A 15,273-nucleotide genomic window follows, 5' to 3' on the forward strand; every position below is an offset into this window, starting at 1 on the left:
CTTTGGAAGGCCATAAACCATTGCAATAATCTAAGGGTTTTTGCTTTGCAAGAACAGGTTTTTGTGGTTTCCCCCCATTGAGAATGCGTGTACTGTTACTGCAGTAGAGTCTGTCTTCTATCACCAGAGGAATCCACCTACCCACAGATAGGGTAGGACCAACTCATCAACGGCACTAAAATGATCAGTTCCTCACACTAGTCCCAAGCACCCTCCCTACCAGGCTGCCCTAGACAGGGCACTGTCCCTGGTCCCCTGACCCCCACCCCCATGCCCACCTCCCATGCTGCTTCTGCCTACTAACCTCCACTCTTCCCCCAGTTTCCTTATACTCCCACAGGCTGCTTCCTAGTGTGCAGGAGAGAGAGATTCAGCTCACAAGGAAATCTCATAATCTTTGAATGTTTCATGAGGCAAAACCTCATAAGTCTCTAAGTTGGCAAATTGATGAAGTAGTATATTTATTGATTGATTGATTGATTCATTCATTCATTCATTTAATCAATCAACAAAAAAAAGAAGATTGTTCTGTGAGCAGGATGAACAAGATGTAGTCCTTGAGCATAGGACATGGGGATTGTGGGGTGCAGAGTGACTTCCAGAAAGAGCTGGTGCTTGACCAGGTCTTGAGGAGCAAACACAACCTGGTTGACAGCGTTGGAGGGACATCTGTGAGAAGACCAGGGGAACAGACTGAGCATGACTGCTAATTTTAGGAAACTGTACCTGAGTCCAGTACCCTGAGTGCACAGTGAGTGCAAGGAAACCAGGGCTCTTCTTTGTCTTTTATTATAGACTTTGTTTTAAAGTCTACTTCATCTAAGTATTTCTACCCCAGCGTTCTTTTCATTTCCACTTGCATAGAATATCTTTTTCCATCCTCTCACTTTTAGTCTGTATGTCTTTAGCTCTGAAGTGAGTCTCTTGTACACAGCAAATAGATGGGTCCTGTTTTGTTTTTTTTGTTTAATTTTTATTTATTTATTTTATTTTTGGCTGCACTGGGTCTTCATTGCTGCGTGTGGGCTTTCTCTAGTTGTGGTGAGTGGGGGCTACTCTTCACTGCAGTGCACGGGCTTCTCATTGTGGTGGCTTCTCTTGCAGAGCATGGGCTCTAGGCATGGGGGCTTCAGTAGTTGCAGCATGTGGACAGTAGTTGTGGCATAAGGGCTTAGTTGCTCCAAGGCATGTGGGATCTTCCCAGATCAGGGATCGAACCCATCTCCCCTGCATTGGCAGGCAGATTCTCAACCACTGCACCACCAGGGAAGTCCTGGGTCTTGTCTTTTTAACCAATGAACCACCTTATGTCTTTTGATTGGAGCATTTAATCCACTGACATTTAAAGTAATTATTGATAGATATGTACTCCTTGCCATCTTATTTCTTGTTTTCCAGGTGTTTTTTGTAGTTCTTCCCTGTTCTTTTCTTCTTCTTTTAGTCTGTTCCCTTGTGACTTGATGATTTTCTTTAGTGTTATGTTTGGGTCCTTTGTCTTTAATTTTGTGAATCTATTGTAGATTTTTGACTTGTAGTTACCATGAAGTTTATATATGTTGATCTATACCATATCTACTTGTTTTAAGCTGATAGTCATTCAAGTTTAAACACATTTTAAAAGATCTACATTTTTGCTCCCCCTTCCTATGTTTTGTGTTTTTGATGTCATCTTACATCTTCATGTGGTTTTGATGTCATTTTACATCTTCATGTCTACCCTTAAATGTTTATTGTAGTTATCATTGATTTTACAAGGTTTGTCTTTTAACTTCATACTTACTTAAGTGGTTGATCCACTGCTGCTACTGTATATTTGCCTTTACCAATGAGATTTTTTTTTCCCTTTCTATGTTTTCTTATTTCTTTTTACAGCCATTTCTTTTTCATGTAAAGAAGACCTTCTAATGTTTCTTGTGAGGTCAGTTTTTGCTTCTCTGGGAAACGCTTTATTCTGCATGATAATCTTGCTAGGTAGAGTATCCTAGGTTGTAGATTTTCCCTTTCAATATATCATGTCACTTTCAACATATCATGCCACTCCCTTCTGCCCTGCAAAGTTTCTGCTGAGAAATCAGCTGATAGCCTTATAGGGATTTCCTGGTATGTGACTCCTTGCTTTTCTCTTGCTGCCTTCAAAATTTTCTCTTTCTCTTTAACTTTTGCCATTCTAATTATGATATGTCCAGGTCTCTTTGGATTCATCTTGTGTGGTGTGTTTTCTGGACCTGTATATCTGCATCCTTCTTCTGGTTAGGGAAGTTTTCAGCTATAATTTCATCAAATACATTTTCTGTGTCTTTCCCTCTCCTCCTTCTGGGACATCCTATAATGCAAATGTTAGGACACTTGATATTGTCCTATAAGTCCCTTAAACTATTCTCATTTTTTTTTAATTTGTTTTTCTTCTTACTGTTCTGATTGTGTGATTTCCATTAATCTATCTTCCAGGTTGCTGCACATTTTTCTATAACACCTAATCTGGTCTTAATTCCTTCTAGTGTAGTTTTCATTTCAGTTATTGTACTCTTCAGCTCTGACTGTTTGAAACATAGTCTTTTGTTTCAAACATAGTCCTCTGTCTTCTCATTTTGTTTAACTTTCTATATTTGTCTCTATGAAATTAGGCAAAACAATTACATATCTTGGTCTGGAAGATGTGTCCTTGTGTGGGAGCGTCCCTACACAGTCTATGTGTGCCCAGTGGCTTTGATGGGAGGGCTGGAGCTGAAATGAGCACAGGCCACATCTTCTCCCTGGGTGTGCTAGCAGCCTCCACCTTGGTGGGAGGTAGGGCTGGAGTGGGAGGGGCTAGAACTGGAGCCAGGTGTGAGTTGGGGTTTCTCCTATTGTGGGGTGGGGCTGGGGCCCAAGGTGCCAGAGCAGGAGCCCTGAGGGAGTTGGGCTTCTCCCTGGTGTGATGATAGTATCCACCTGGGTTGGGGGCACGGCTGGGGCTTTGAGGGGTTGAAGCCATACTCTGAGCTGACAAGAGGCAGGGCCAGGGCTGAGCTGATTCCTCTCCTTCGCTGGTGCATGTGTGCATTGGGAATGGCTGTCTCTGCCTTAGCAGGGAGCAGCACCAGAGTGGGTGGGGTGGAGGTGGAGACCTGGTGCAGGCTAGGGCACATGCTGGAGTCATGTTGGCAGGCTGGCCAGAGCACCAGGCAGATTTCAGCCTGCCGCCTCCATACTGGGACTGGGAACAAGCAAGTCTGCATGCTTTTCAAGAGCAGCGTCTCCATTCCCCACAGTCCTCTGGTGAGCCCCACTAATTTTCAAACCAGCTAAGGGGGCTCAGCTTCCTGGCATCAGACCCCAGGACTGGGGTGCCTAATATGGAGCTCCAACCCCTCACTCTTTACAGAGGATCACAGAGCCTGTGATATCCCTTCCTTTTCTGGGTCACACACTAGGGGTGTGGGTCCCAAATAGATTACTTCTCCTCCCCTCCCACCAGACTCCACGTGGTTTTCTTTACAGCCTTGGCTGTGGAAGAGCCATCTGCTAGTCCTCAGGTGGTTCTCAGCAAGAGTTGCCCTGTATGTAGTTGTGGTTTGGTTTTGTTTTGTTGGGTTTTTTAATTAATTTATTTTATTTTTAAGCTCTTTATTGGAATATAATTGCTTTACACTTTTGTACCAGCTTTTGAGGTACACCAAAGTGAATCAGCTGTATTTAGACGTATATCCCCGTATCCCCTCCCTCCCACAACTCCCTCCCGCCGTCCTTGTCCTGGCCCTTTAAGGCGTCACCCTATTTTATTTTTATTTATTGGCTGTGTTGTGTCTTCATTACTGCACACGGGCTTTCTCTAGTTGCAGCAAGCAGGGGCTACTCTTTGTTGCAGTGCATGGGCTTGTCAGCGCGGTGCCTTCTCTTGTTGTGGAGCACAGGCTCTAGGCACACAGGCTTCAGTAGTTGCAGCACATGGGCTCATTAGTTGTGGCTCACGGGCTCTAGAGCTCAGTCTCAGTAATTGTGGCACATGGGCTTAGTTGCTCCATGGCATGTAGGGTCTTCCCAGATCAGGGCTCGAACCCGTGTCCCCTGCATTGGCAGGCGGATTCTTAACCACTGTGCTACCAGGGAAGCTTGTAGCTGTGGTTTTGATGTGTTCATGGAGGGAGGTGAGCCCAGGGTCTTCCTACTTCACATCTTGATCCCTCCCAAATAATACATTTTGAGTTTGTATTTTTGTACCCTACAATATGTCAACAAATTAAATAGTGATATTTACAATAAATATTGTATAACTGCAAGTACACACACACAGCCTACTTACCATAATCTTTTCTTTCATCTTTATTGGAGTAAAACTGCTTTACAATGTTGTGTTAGTTTCTGCTGTACAACAAAGTGAATCAGCTGTATTTATACATATATGTCCATATCCCCTCCCTCTTGACCCTCCGTCCCACTCTCTCTATCCCACCCCTCTAGGTCATCACAAAGCACAGAGCTGATCTCCCTGGGCTATGCAGCATCCTCCCACTAGCCATCTATTTTACAGTTGGTAGTGTCTATATGTTACTGCTACTCTCTCACTTTGTCCCAGCCTCCCCTTTCCCCACTGTGTCCTCAAGTCCATTCTCTATGTCTGCATCTCTATTCCTGCCCTGCCACTAGGTTCATCAGTACCATTTTTCTAGATTCCATATATATGCGTTAGCATACGGTATTTGTAATCTTAATTGGGGGGGGGGGGAATCAGTGTTTGGGGAATGATGACACTTTACCAAAATTACTTTAACAGTACCTCCCTGTGGCAGTGAAACTTAACTGCTTTGGGGTTAAGGTTTAGGATAGGATTTTAAAAGCCATTGTAATAACCATTAGGACCTAATAAAAATAATGAGAAAACTTATGATAAACTGGCATTACACTGAGGATACCACAATGGCAAGCACTCCATATAATTAAATATGGCTATTAGTTGTACTGCACTACAGCCAGGCATACATAATACCAAACATCTGGTTGAAAACTAAAAATAATCAGATAATAACGGGTGTCTCCAAACAGTCATGGATTTGGAATATGAAATAAGATTTCACATGTTAAGTTTTCTATTCCAGGGTCCTTCTACAATACAGCTTTGCTCTTTATCAAAGTCAGAATTAAATTTAAAAACTAAATTTTAATATATGTATTTTGCTAATTAAAAGCTAACATATTTTATTTGTAAACGACTGGAATTGCTCTATGAATAGAACCAGACAATAAAACACAAAATTGAATTTGAAGTCCCTACACTTTTTGTTAATATGGGCATCTAAATATTGAGGCTCTCACATATTTTCATGATTCAGATTCCATGTTAATTTCAAAATTTGATTTTGAAACATAAATGCATTTCACATGTTCACAGATGTGAGAGTTCAAAAACTCAAATTTAAGACACACACATTCTCTGGCAGTAGTAAAGTGTGTATTGTATTTTTTGAAGAATTCACAGAACCCTTCAGAAAATGTATGCGTAAAGTCAAGAAAAGGACTTCCCTGGTGGCACAGTGGTTAAGAATTCGCCTGCCAATGCAGGGGACATGGGTTCCATCCCTGGGCCGGGAAGATCCCACATGCCCCACAAGCCTGTATGCCGCAACTACTTAGCCTGTGCTCTAGAGCCCACGAGCCACAACTAGAAAAAGCGCACAGCATCGAAGACCCAACGTAGCCAAAAAATAAAAGCCAAAGAAAAAATTAACTTGACACCATTGACACTGTAACTGAAAGTTGCCTCCTGACACTTACAAAAGACTAAAAATAGAAAACTAACCTGTTTATTATAATCCAAATAAACACCAGTAAGTTTTAGATAAACTATCTGATAACTAGTCTAGACTATATTGAAATCATAAATACCATCTCCAAACAAAATTTTAAAATATTTGACTTAAGTGGAAAATAAAAATAATAGTCCTGGCACTTGCCCAGGCTATGCATTCTCAAATTCTTGTATTTATTTACTAGAGCTACATAGTTACTTTCATCTCAAGAATTCCAACTTAATGTTAAAAACCTTGAAAATAACCAGAGGCAAACATTCTACCTGAGCCTCCTCAAAGATCTATAAGAGATTATGTACCCATCAAAATTTAGAGACCAGCTTAAACAATTATACTTAAAGAGTAACTCTTCTCTGCCTGTCTGTCTGTCTCTCCCTCTCTCTCTCTCTCTCTCTCTCTCTCCATCTCTCTCCATCTCCATCTCTATTTTTCACACACACACACACACACACACCCACCCACCACCACCACCCCCAACACACAAACAAATAAAAATACCAAATTGATTTTTGGGTCTAAATAAATAGGCAGTAAATAACTATTTAGCCTAATGTTTTTAAGCTACAGTCCTCTGATACATTTTTGGATACACTCAAGCTTTTCTAGGCAATTAGTAAAATCTTTTTTCATTTCAGGAGTAATGTAAAAAATTTACTGTATTCGCTTTCTGGGCTATTTGGATGTCTGCTTTATGTCTGAGGATGCAATTATTTGCCATTGTGTTTATTGATCACATGGTCACCAGGTAACAGCACTTTGTTTGGTGAGCTTAGCAGAAATGGACTTAAGAGATAAAAGAGGTATTTTTAAGCCAGTAAAGGCAAAAGGTAAATTGCATTGCAGATGGCAGAAGGAATATGTATTTTGCAATGTTTTGAGTAAAGAAAGGAGAATTGCATTAACTCAGGGAATGATGTGGAACCTGCCACGGGAAACCCAGGAGTGGGAAGTAGGCAGAGTGATGTTCACATGGGGAGGCATGGCCCGGGTTCACTGATGCTGTCCACCGGAATCACATTGGCTTCATAACTGTGTTGGTACTAAATGATACATTTATTTTAGAGTTGTATAAGATTTGTAAAAAATGAGATTTTTATATAGGTTTATATTTTTACATATTCACATTAAATATAAAAGTTTTTAAACATAAAAAAACCTGTCTCCTGAATTCTTTTACCTACACACAGAAAAATGGGTTTTCTAATCAAATCTTACCACTCCTCTGAAATCTTCTTGTCTGCCTTCACAACAAACTGGTAGAGTGGGGACATTTCAGACGATTGCTAAATCATGACCAAAGTGGGGCCCCATGGCCCACATCTTGCTGGCAGAAAATGCAGTCTTGCAATGTATCCTTAGATAGATTTTTATCCAACAGTATAATTGCCTATGGCTCTCTGAACAGGTTTTATAATGTTTGGCTCCAGCATTATAGCAGTAAAGAAACTAAAAATTATCATACTAATTTCAACCATTATTTATTAAGTATGCAGGGCAGAGGATGGGTTCTGGGGATGCAGTGCTGAATTTTAAAATAGTACCATGGCCTCTGCGTTCATGGAGCTTATGGTCTAACAGGGGAAATCTTTAGTAGCCACACAATCACGCAGCCAAGAAAGTGATAACCAACTATGGTATGTGTTCTGAAGTCACCTACTGCTGCGAGGATATTGTACAGATAACCAAGTCAGGTCGTCCACCCCATGTTCTACTGCCAAAAAGGAGCCCTTGCTTTGATCTGAAAGTTGATGGAGGCTAGCTTTCTGGCTGTCAACACAAAGAACACAACCTGAAAAGTCATACAAGTCACACTTTCCATAATCGTTCTGAAGACCCATCAGCTGTACAGGGACATAGTTACCTGATAATGCAAGTTGAACAAAGTTTCCCATGGATCCACCAGAAGGAAGAGGAAGAGAAAAGAGGAGAAGGAGGAAAAAGGGAAAGAAAGAAAGAAAGAAAGAAAGAAAGAAAGAAAGAAAGAAAGAAAGAAAGAAAGAAAGAAAGAAAGAAAGGAAAGAAAGGGGAAGAGAAAGAAAGAGAGAGAGAGAAAGAAAGAAAAAGAAAGAGGGAACAAGAGAAGGAGGGAGGGAGGGAGAGAGATGAAAACTGTGAGATATAGTTGAACAGCATCTTCTACACCCACACTCTCCATTGGTTCCCATCTCATTCAGAGTAAAAGCCAATGTCCTTCCAGAGGCCACAGGCCTAAGTGAACTACTCCACAATCCCCCACCCCCTTGCTCTCCAGCCTCGCTGGTCTCCTGGCTATTCCTGGAAACCACCAGGAACCCACCCCACACCAAGGCTTTAGGGGTTTGATCTTCCCCTAGATATCTGCGCCCCTCACCCCTACTTCCTTCAAGTGTTGGCTCAAAAAACACCTTCTCAGGGAGGCCCACCAAGACCACATCCTTAAAATGCACCCTCTGCCCCACTATCTTGCTTTAATTCTGTTTCCATAGAACTTTTACCTTCCATTATATTGACTACTTTACTTATTCTTTATGCTTATTGCCTCCCCCGCCCACTGGCAACTAGAACATCATCTCCTGGAGGGCAGGAACTACAAGACTGAGTCAAAAATGATCCACACTCTGGTTATATTAAAACTTCTGTTGGCTGCACTGTCTCATCAGTGCTTTCCATTCAAGGCTACTGTCTCCCCAGTCACTGCTGTGCAGGTGTGAACATGTTCTATCAGTTCATTAGTAACTGGGGTGTGAGCAAAAATGGATGCCCCTCTTGTGATTTGCACAAAAGAAGAGCAGCATGCAGTGATTCATTTTTTGTGGTCCGAGGGCGTGCACATCCGCACACTTCTGCCCACACTGTCGACACTCTGCAAAAACTTCGTTCTGAGGTGTGAAAGCATCCTCCCTATAGTCCTGATCTTGCTCCATCGGATTTTTCACTTTCCCTGAAAGCAGCCCTACGAGGATGAAGATTCACTTCTGATGAAGTGAGGACTGTGGTGCATTTGTGGCTCGCAGCTCAGCCTAAAATCTGTTTTAATGAGGGAATACAAAAGCTTGTTGACAGATGGACAAAGTGTATTGAAAAACAAGGAGATTATGTTAAAAAATGATGTATTTGTCTTTTCTAAAAGTTAATTAAAATAAATTCTACAGCCTGCGTGCGGATGATTTTTGACTCACCCTCGTATTTAAACTTCTGTTCGTTGCCTTATCATCAACAACCACAACTGTGCCTGGCAATGAGAGTCCACAAATACTTGTTCAATAAATGAATGAATGAATATCTTGGCAAATCCCGACTGCAATACCACAGGGGACCTCTGTCTTTTAATGTGACCCCCATGTGGACCAATGATAGCACACCAACGTGCCTTTAATAATTATGTTAAAATAGGTTTTAAATCAAGTACTTACTAGGGGTCAGGCACTGTGCTAAATGCTGCACGAGAATTAAAGGTGCCACAGCCCTGTGAATGGTATCCCCCCCACCGTGTTACAGACGCGGTAACGGAGACATAGAGAGATCAGATAACTTGCCCATCGTCACACAGGTGACAAGAGGAACGGCCGGGATTAGGATTCAAATCAGGAATGTCTGTCTCCGAAGGTCAGGCTCTCAACCACTGTCTTATACAATTCACCCATTCAGAAAACGGAGCTCTACAAGACACCAGATGAATGCAGTGTGTGTGGATAGCTCTTCAGTGGTCCACCCAGTCCAAGAATGATTGCTAGAGGGTCTAGAAAAACCTAGAGCACAGGTGGACTGCATCACCTTTATCATAATAATAGCAAGGAGGAGGAAGCAGGAGAGAATGATGTAGAGAGCAAAACCTAACACTTCTGAAGGATTTCCATGGGGTGTACTGAGCAGTTATGCTTCAGACAAACTTCTATAAATATTATGTCTTGGTTTTTATAAATATCGGTCAGCAGAGAGTTTGGGGTTTTACTCTGACAACTATCTGAAGTGCAGATTATGTACTGCAGAGTACAGGCAGGTCCATGACCCTTCACCTTGTCAGTTGGGTTGAGGGGGGCTCTGTAGAATAAACTACCATGTGCACGAACAGAAGGCTGTTTACTGCACAGGGAGGCAGCCCAGGAGGCAGCAGGCGGCATGGTCTTCCCCAGAGGACAGTTCTAGACCTGCTTCCGCACACAGACAAATGGACCCTTGAAGTCAAGCTGTAGGCCTTGGACACCCACCACAATCCTCACCAGGCAAGTGTTTTTGAGGAATCTTACCAAATGCTATTTGCAGCCATTTTTTAAAATCTTAGTGAAGAGCCAGAAATGTCTTGAAACATTTTAACTTTCAAGAAGCATACCGTGGTTAGCAACAAGCCTTTATAATGACAGTTCAGATTTTCAAAGAGGTTATCTTCTGTTCTCTGACAATAATTAGATGTCTATTAAGATAACTCCTAGTTATTGATAATAAAACGATGTCATCAGCCTATGGGATAATGCTTTCTATTCCACTTTCCATGACTAAAAACATATGCCACCCAAGTTGAGAAAAATGTTAGACTAAAATATGAGAAGAAATATCTAAAGGAAAGAGCGGGTGAAGTTGACCATTGCTTGGTGTCAAGCCCTGTTGCAAGCGTTAGGGATACAAAGTGAGTAGAGACCGATTCCCACCCTGGAGAAACCCCAAGTCTTGTGGAAAGGAGAGATCTAGAAGCAAATTGTTACAATACAGACCAGTGAGTACAAGGACAGAGAGAAGGGCAGATAGAGTGCAGGGGAATGACCAATTTGGCCTAAGATCTCAAAAAGAAGGCACCATTACACTAAATCTTAGAGAATAGTGGATTTTCCCAAGAAGAGAAATAGATGGAGGGAGCAGGTGAAATATTTAAAGCAATAAGAACTGAGACATAGAACCTACACAAATCTGATTACCTTCTCGTGGAAAGAAACTCCTTGGTAGGAAGCAGAGGGAATCAAATCGAAAAGCAGTGTCAGAGTTCCCTGGTGGTGCAGTGTTTAAGAATCCGCATGCTAATGCGGGTTCGATCCCTGGGCCGGGAAGATCCCACGTGCCATGGAGCAACTAAGCCCGTGTTCCACAACTACTGAGCTCTCGTGCCGCAACTACTGAAGCCTGCGCGCCTAGAGCCTGAGCTCCGCAACAAGAGAAGCCACCGCAATGAGAAGCCTGTGCACCACAATGAAGACCCAATGCAGCAAATAAATAAATAAATAAATAAATACATAAATTTATAAAATAAAAAAAGAAAGAAAGCAAAGCAGCATCATGGTTGACACCCACACTGTTGTCCTCAACTGCAGTTGGCAAAAATGTCTGAAAACTGAATATGGCATTCCAGTAACCTAAATAAATCAAAGCAAAGGATTTGGGGGCTGGGGTGGGGAAGGAACATGAAGCACGAGCTCTTGCCTGAAGGGAATTATTTTTCAGGTGGATAAGAAAGAGAACTGCTAACAGTGATTGAAATCGGCACGCCATAGAAACTCACCGCTAGCAAATTTGGAAGCTTCCTGTTGGAGCCTTTACAAGATTCTGCGTGTAGGCTAAATACTCTGTCCAGATGGATCGAACACACAAAACAAAGAAAGGCGTGTTCCTGCCTGCATCACCGTGTGCAGAGCGTCTATGACCCAGGGAACTTCTAACTATAGCGTGGCAGCTCCTAAGGCAGGAAACATGATTACTAAATACAATGGTGGTTCTGGACTGGATCCTTTTGGTATAAAAGGCATCATTGGAACAAGAAGTGAAACTTGAATGGTATCTGAGGATTATGGGAGAGTAACATAGAACTGTTCAGGTTCTGACCTTGAAGGCTGTCTAGGGACTATGAAGGAGAATGTCCTTGTTTGCAAAAAATACAAAGCACTTAGTGGTGATGGGGCCTCACATCAGCAACTAACTCTCAAAATATTCTGAAAAAGCTAAGGTTCTTGTACTATGATTGCAAATTTTATGTAAATTTGAGATGGTTTCAAAATAAAAAGAATTTAAAAGTTTTAAATAAAAAGAGTTTATAAAGCTTTAACTTTAAAAAGTAAAAGATTATCAGTTCTCGAACAAAACTAACAAGGTAATGTGCTCCTTTGGGGTGGAGGTGGGAGGGGACCTTTAATACTGTTCCAAACCACTCCACTTTCACATAAATCCTGTTTTTAGCAGAGCACAGAGGGGAGAAAAGCGTAGAAATACTGCCACCTACTGCTTTAGAGCAAATATATCTAGGGTAATAGAAAAATACCCTGAAGTTTCCCCTGGATGGGGAAGAATAAAGCTTTTTATGGGGATTGACTTTTAAAGGCTGTGGGAGAGCAAGGCAAACAGACCCTTTAACCTTGAGGCCTGCATTAGAATTAAATATGAGACTCGGAGCAGATGGCAGGTGGCTCTTTGGGTTTCAGATATGTCCAGGGCGAATGGGGAGTTGAAGCGAAAGGAATACATTTAAGGAGTACAATAGAGCACAAAATTTTTCATTCCCCATCCCGTCCCCAGCAACCTTGGAGAAGATGAATTCCCTAGGAAAGAGAAGAAATGGGCAAACTGGCTCCAAGAATAGGTACCAGACCAGGCCCCAAGGAGAAAAAACACTGCTAAGAAGATCTAAGGCCGCTCACAGGGCAGCTTTGTGGAAACTGAACAGCTGCAACTCCCCCGGGGCAGCAGGAAGGCTGCAGTTCAGCCCAGTATACACCCTCCTGGCCTGACACCCTCATAGGACACAGCTTATGGTGGGGTGAACATTAATTATCTAAAAGTTATTTGTTAATTTTTTAACTCCATTTCTACAAAATAAACATACTCAGACTATATGATCCAGAAAATACCCTTGGTATTTACCCAAATGAGCTGAAAATCTATATCCACACAGAAAACTGCACAAAGATGTTTATAACGGCTCTATTTATAATCACCAAAACTCAGAAGCATTCAGTAGGTGAAGAGATAAATAAACTGAGGTACATCCACACAATGGAATGTTATTAGTGCTAAAAAAGAAATGAGCTATGAAGCCATGAAAAGACATGGGGGAAACTTAAATGCATTTTACTAAATGAAAGAAGCTGATCTGAAAAGGCTACATATTCCTGATTCCAACTCTGTGACTTTCTGGAAAAGGCAAAACTTTGCAGACAGTAAAAAAAAAATCAGTGGTTGCCAGGGCTTTGGATGAAGAGGATGAATAGGTGGGACATGGAGGATGTTTAAGGCAGTGACTCTATTTTGTATGATACGTTAATGGTGGGTTCATGTCACTGTATGTTTGTCCAAAGTCATAGATCATATAAAACCAAGAGTGAACTCTAATGTAAGCTATGGACTTCAGGTGATGGTGATGTGTCAATGTAGGTTCATCCACTATAACAAATGTACCACTCTTTTGGGGGATGTTGGCAGTGAGGGAGGCTGAGGAGGAAAGGCAGGGGGTTACACGGGACCCCTCTGTACTTTCTGCTCAGTTTTGCTCTTAATTTAAAACTACCCTAAAAAATAAAGTCTATTTTAAAAATTTTCAACTCTATTTCACCAATAACCGCAACAACAACTGAATATAACCAAACTAGAAAGAAAAATAGACAATTGGGCATATAGTTGCCCACATCTTTCCAGCATTTAAAGTGTTACAAATTCATGTGTTTTTGAGTTAAATTTCAATGTGGGTGGGAAAGGGGAGCTCCTTACAAGTATTCAATTAAAACAAAATTGAAGTATTGATTTCTTCTATTTCCTACCTCTATAGTCAGGAAATACACAAATATTATACTCAGAAAAAAAAAAGCTAGAAAAACAAAGTTTGTGCTTAGTTTACAGCCTCAGAAGACTGGAACTTCTCCTTAAAATTCTCTCTAAGTGCAAATGTCCCTTAAACAAAGACCAGGTGTTTGAGTATATGAGAAGGTTTTGTACAGTTGTCTTAAAGATGTAAATTTATTTCCTTTATCAGATTTCTTGAATCATTAGGACTTGGCCTATTTCTAGTAATATTATGATTCATACAAAGACCTACTACTCACATGGAATGCCAAGGTACTGAAAAAAAATGAGAGAGAGAGAATGTGCTTAAAGAGATTAGAGACTGCTGTGAACTGAACTGTGTTCCTTCAGAATTCATAGGTTAAAGCCCTAACTCACAATGTGACAGTATCTGTAGGCGGGGTTTTTAGGAGGTAACTAAGGTTAAGTGTACCCTAAGAGTGGGGCCCTAACTGGATAAAAGTCTGGCCTTATAAGAAAAGGAAGAGAAAAAGATCTGTCTCCACCATATGAGGACACAGAAAGTAGCATGCCAGGAGGAGGGCTCTCAAGGAACCGAACCAACTGGCACTTTGATCTTGGACTTCCCAGCCTCCAGAACTGTGAGAAATGTTTGTGTTCTTTGAGCCAAGTCTATGGTATTTTGCTATGTCAACCCAAGCAGACTGAGACTGACAGAGTGTTAACCTCCTAGTGGAAAACTTATTCCATGAAGACAGCTAAACTCTATGTCCCTGTATCACTCCAACCCAATGAATATTAATCAAGATATTATGTTTGATTTGACTTACTTCAGGAGGATCACAAACTCTGGAACTGATAGGAAGCATAGAGAATTTCTAGTCTGGGGGGTTTCAAACTGCACTGTGAAGACCCCCTTAAGGCCTGTCTCATGAAGATGAAAGTGGTTCATTGAGCACCAACTTTGCCCTAGACGCAGGTCCAGAGACTCAGCTATGAAAGGCCTTAAAGATGTTTAATGCTCATGGGACATGCAAGTAATAAACAAGCACAGGAATAAATAGCCAAGAGAATTACAACTGTCCTAGGAGGGAAATACACAGGATTACATAGGAGGGTCGGGGGGCGAGGAAGGGCGGCCATAGGAAGAAGAGAAGAATGACTTCCCAGGGGGTGGGAACAGCAGGCGCAAAGCCCCAAAGAGACAAAGGAACTGGGAGGGGACTAGGAAGTGCTGAGTCCAGGCCCCTGGAGTGTGAGAAGTGAGGAGGGTGTGATGAGACTGAAATGCGGGGAAGAGCCAGATGGTGCGAGGCCCTGAAGGTCTTGGTAAATCATTCTGGACTTTATTCTAGGAGCAAAGGAATGTCGCTGGCAAGGCTTCAGCGGAAGAGTGGACACTTCTCAGATTATTCTGGTTACTACAGAGTAATGACGTTCTCGGGAGGAGAGATGGAAGCTGAAAACCCATTCGGGGGCTTTTTGGAGGAAAAGCAGGTAAGAGAATACAGATATGAGGAAGTTACATTTTGAAAGCAGAAATGTCAAGAGTTGCTGCTAAATTGAATACAAGAGTGAGAGAAGGAAAAGATTTAAGAGTAGCAGGTTTGGGATTCAAGCTATGAGGTGCTACCATTTACTGAGACAGAAAAGACTCAGAAATGAGTAGCCTTGGGAGCAGACATAACCCAGAGTTCCCTTCGGAGAAAGTTTAATATTTATTTTTTTTAATTAAAGCAGAGTTGATTTACAATTTTGTCTTAGTTTCAGTGTAGAGCAAAGTGATTCAGTT

The sequence above is a fragment of the Hippopotamus amphibius genome, chromosome 6, assembly GCF_030028045.1.
Source record: "Hippopotamus amphibius kiboko isolate mHipAmp2 chromosome 6, mHipAmp2.hap2, whole genome shotgun sequence".
Lineage (NCBI taxonomy): Eukaryota > Metazoa > Chordata > Mammalia > Artiodactyla > Hippopotamidae > Hippopotamus > Hippopotamus amphibius.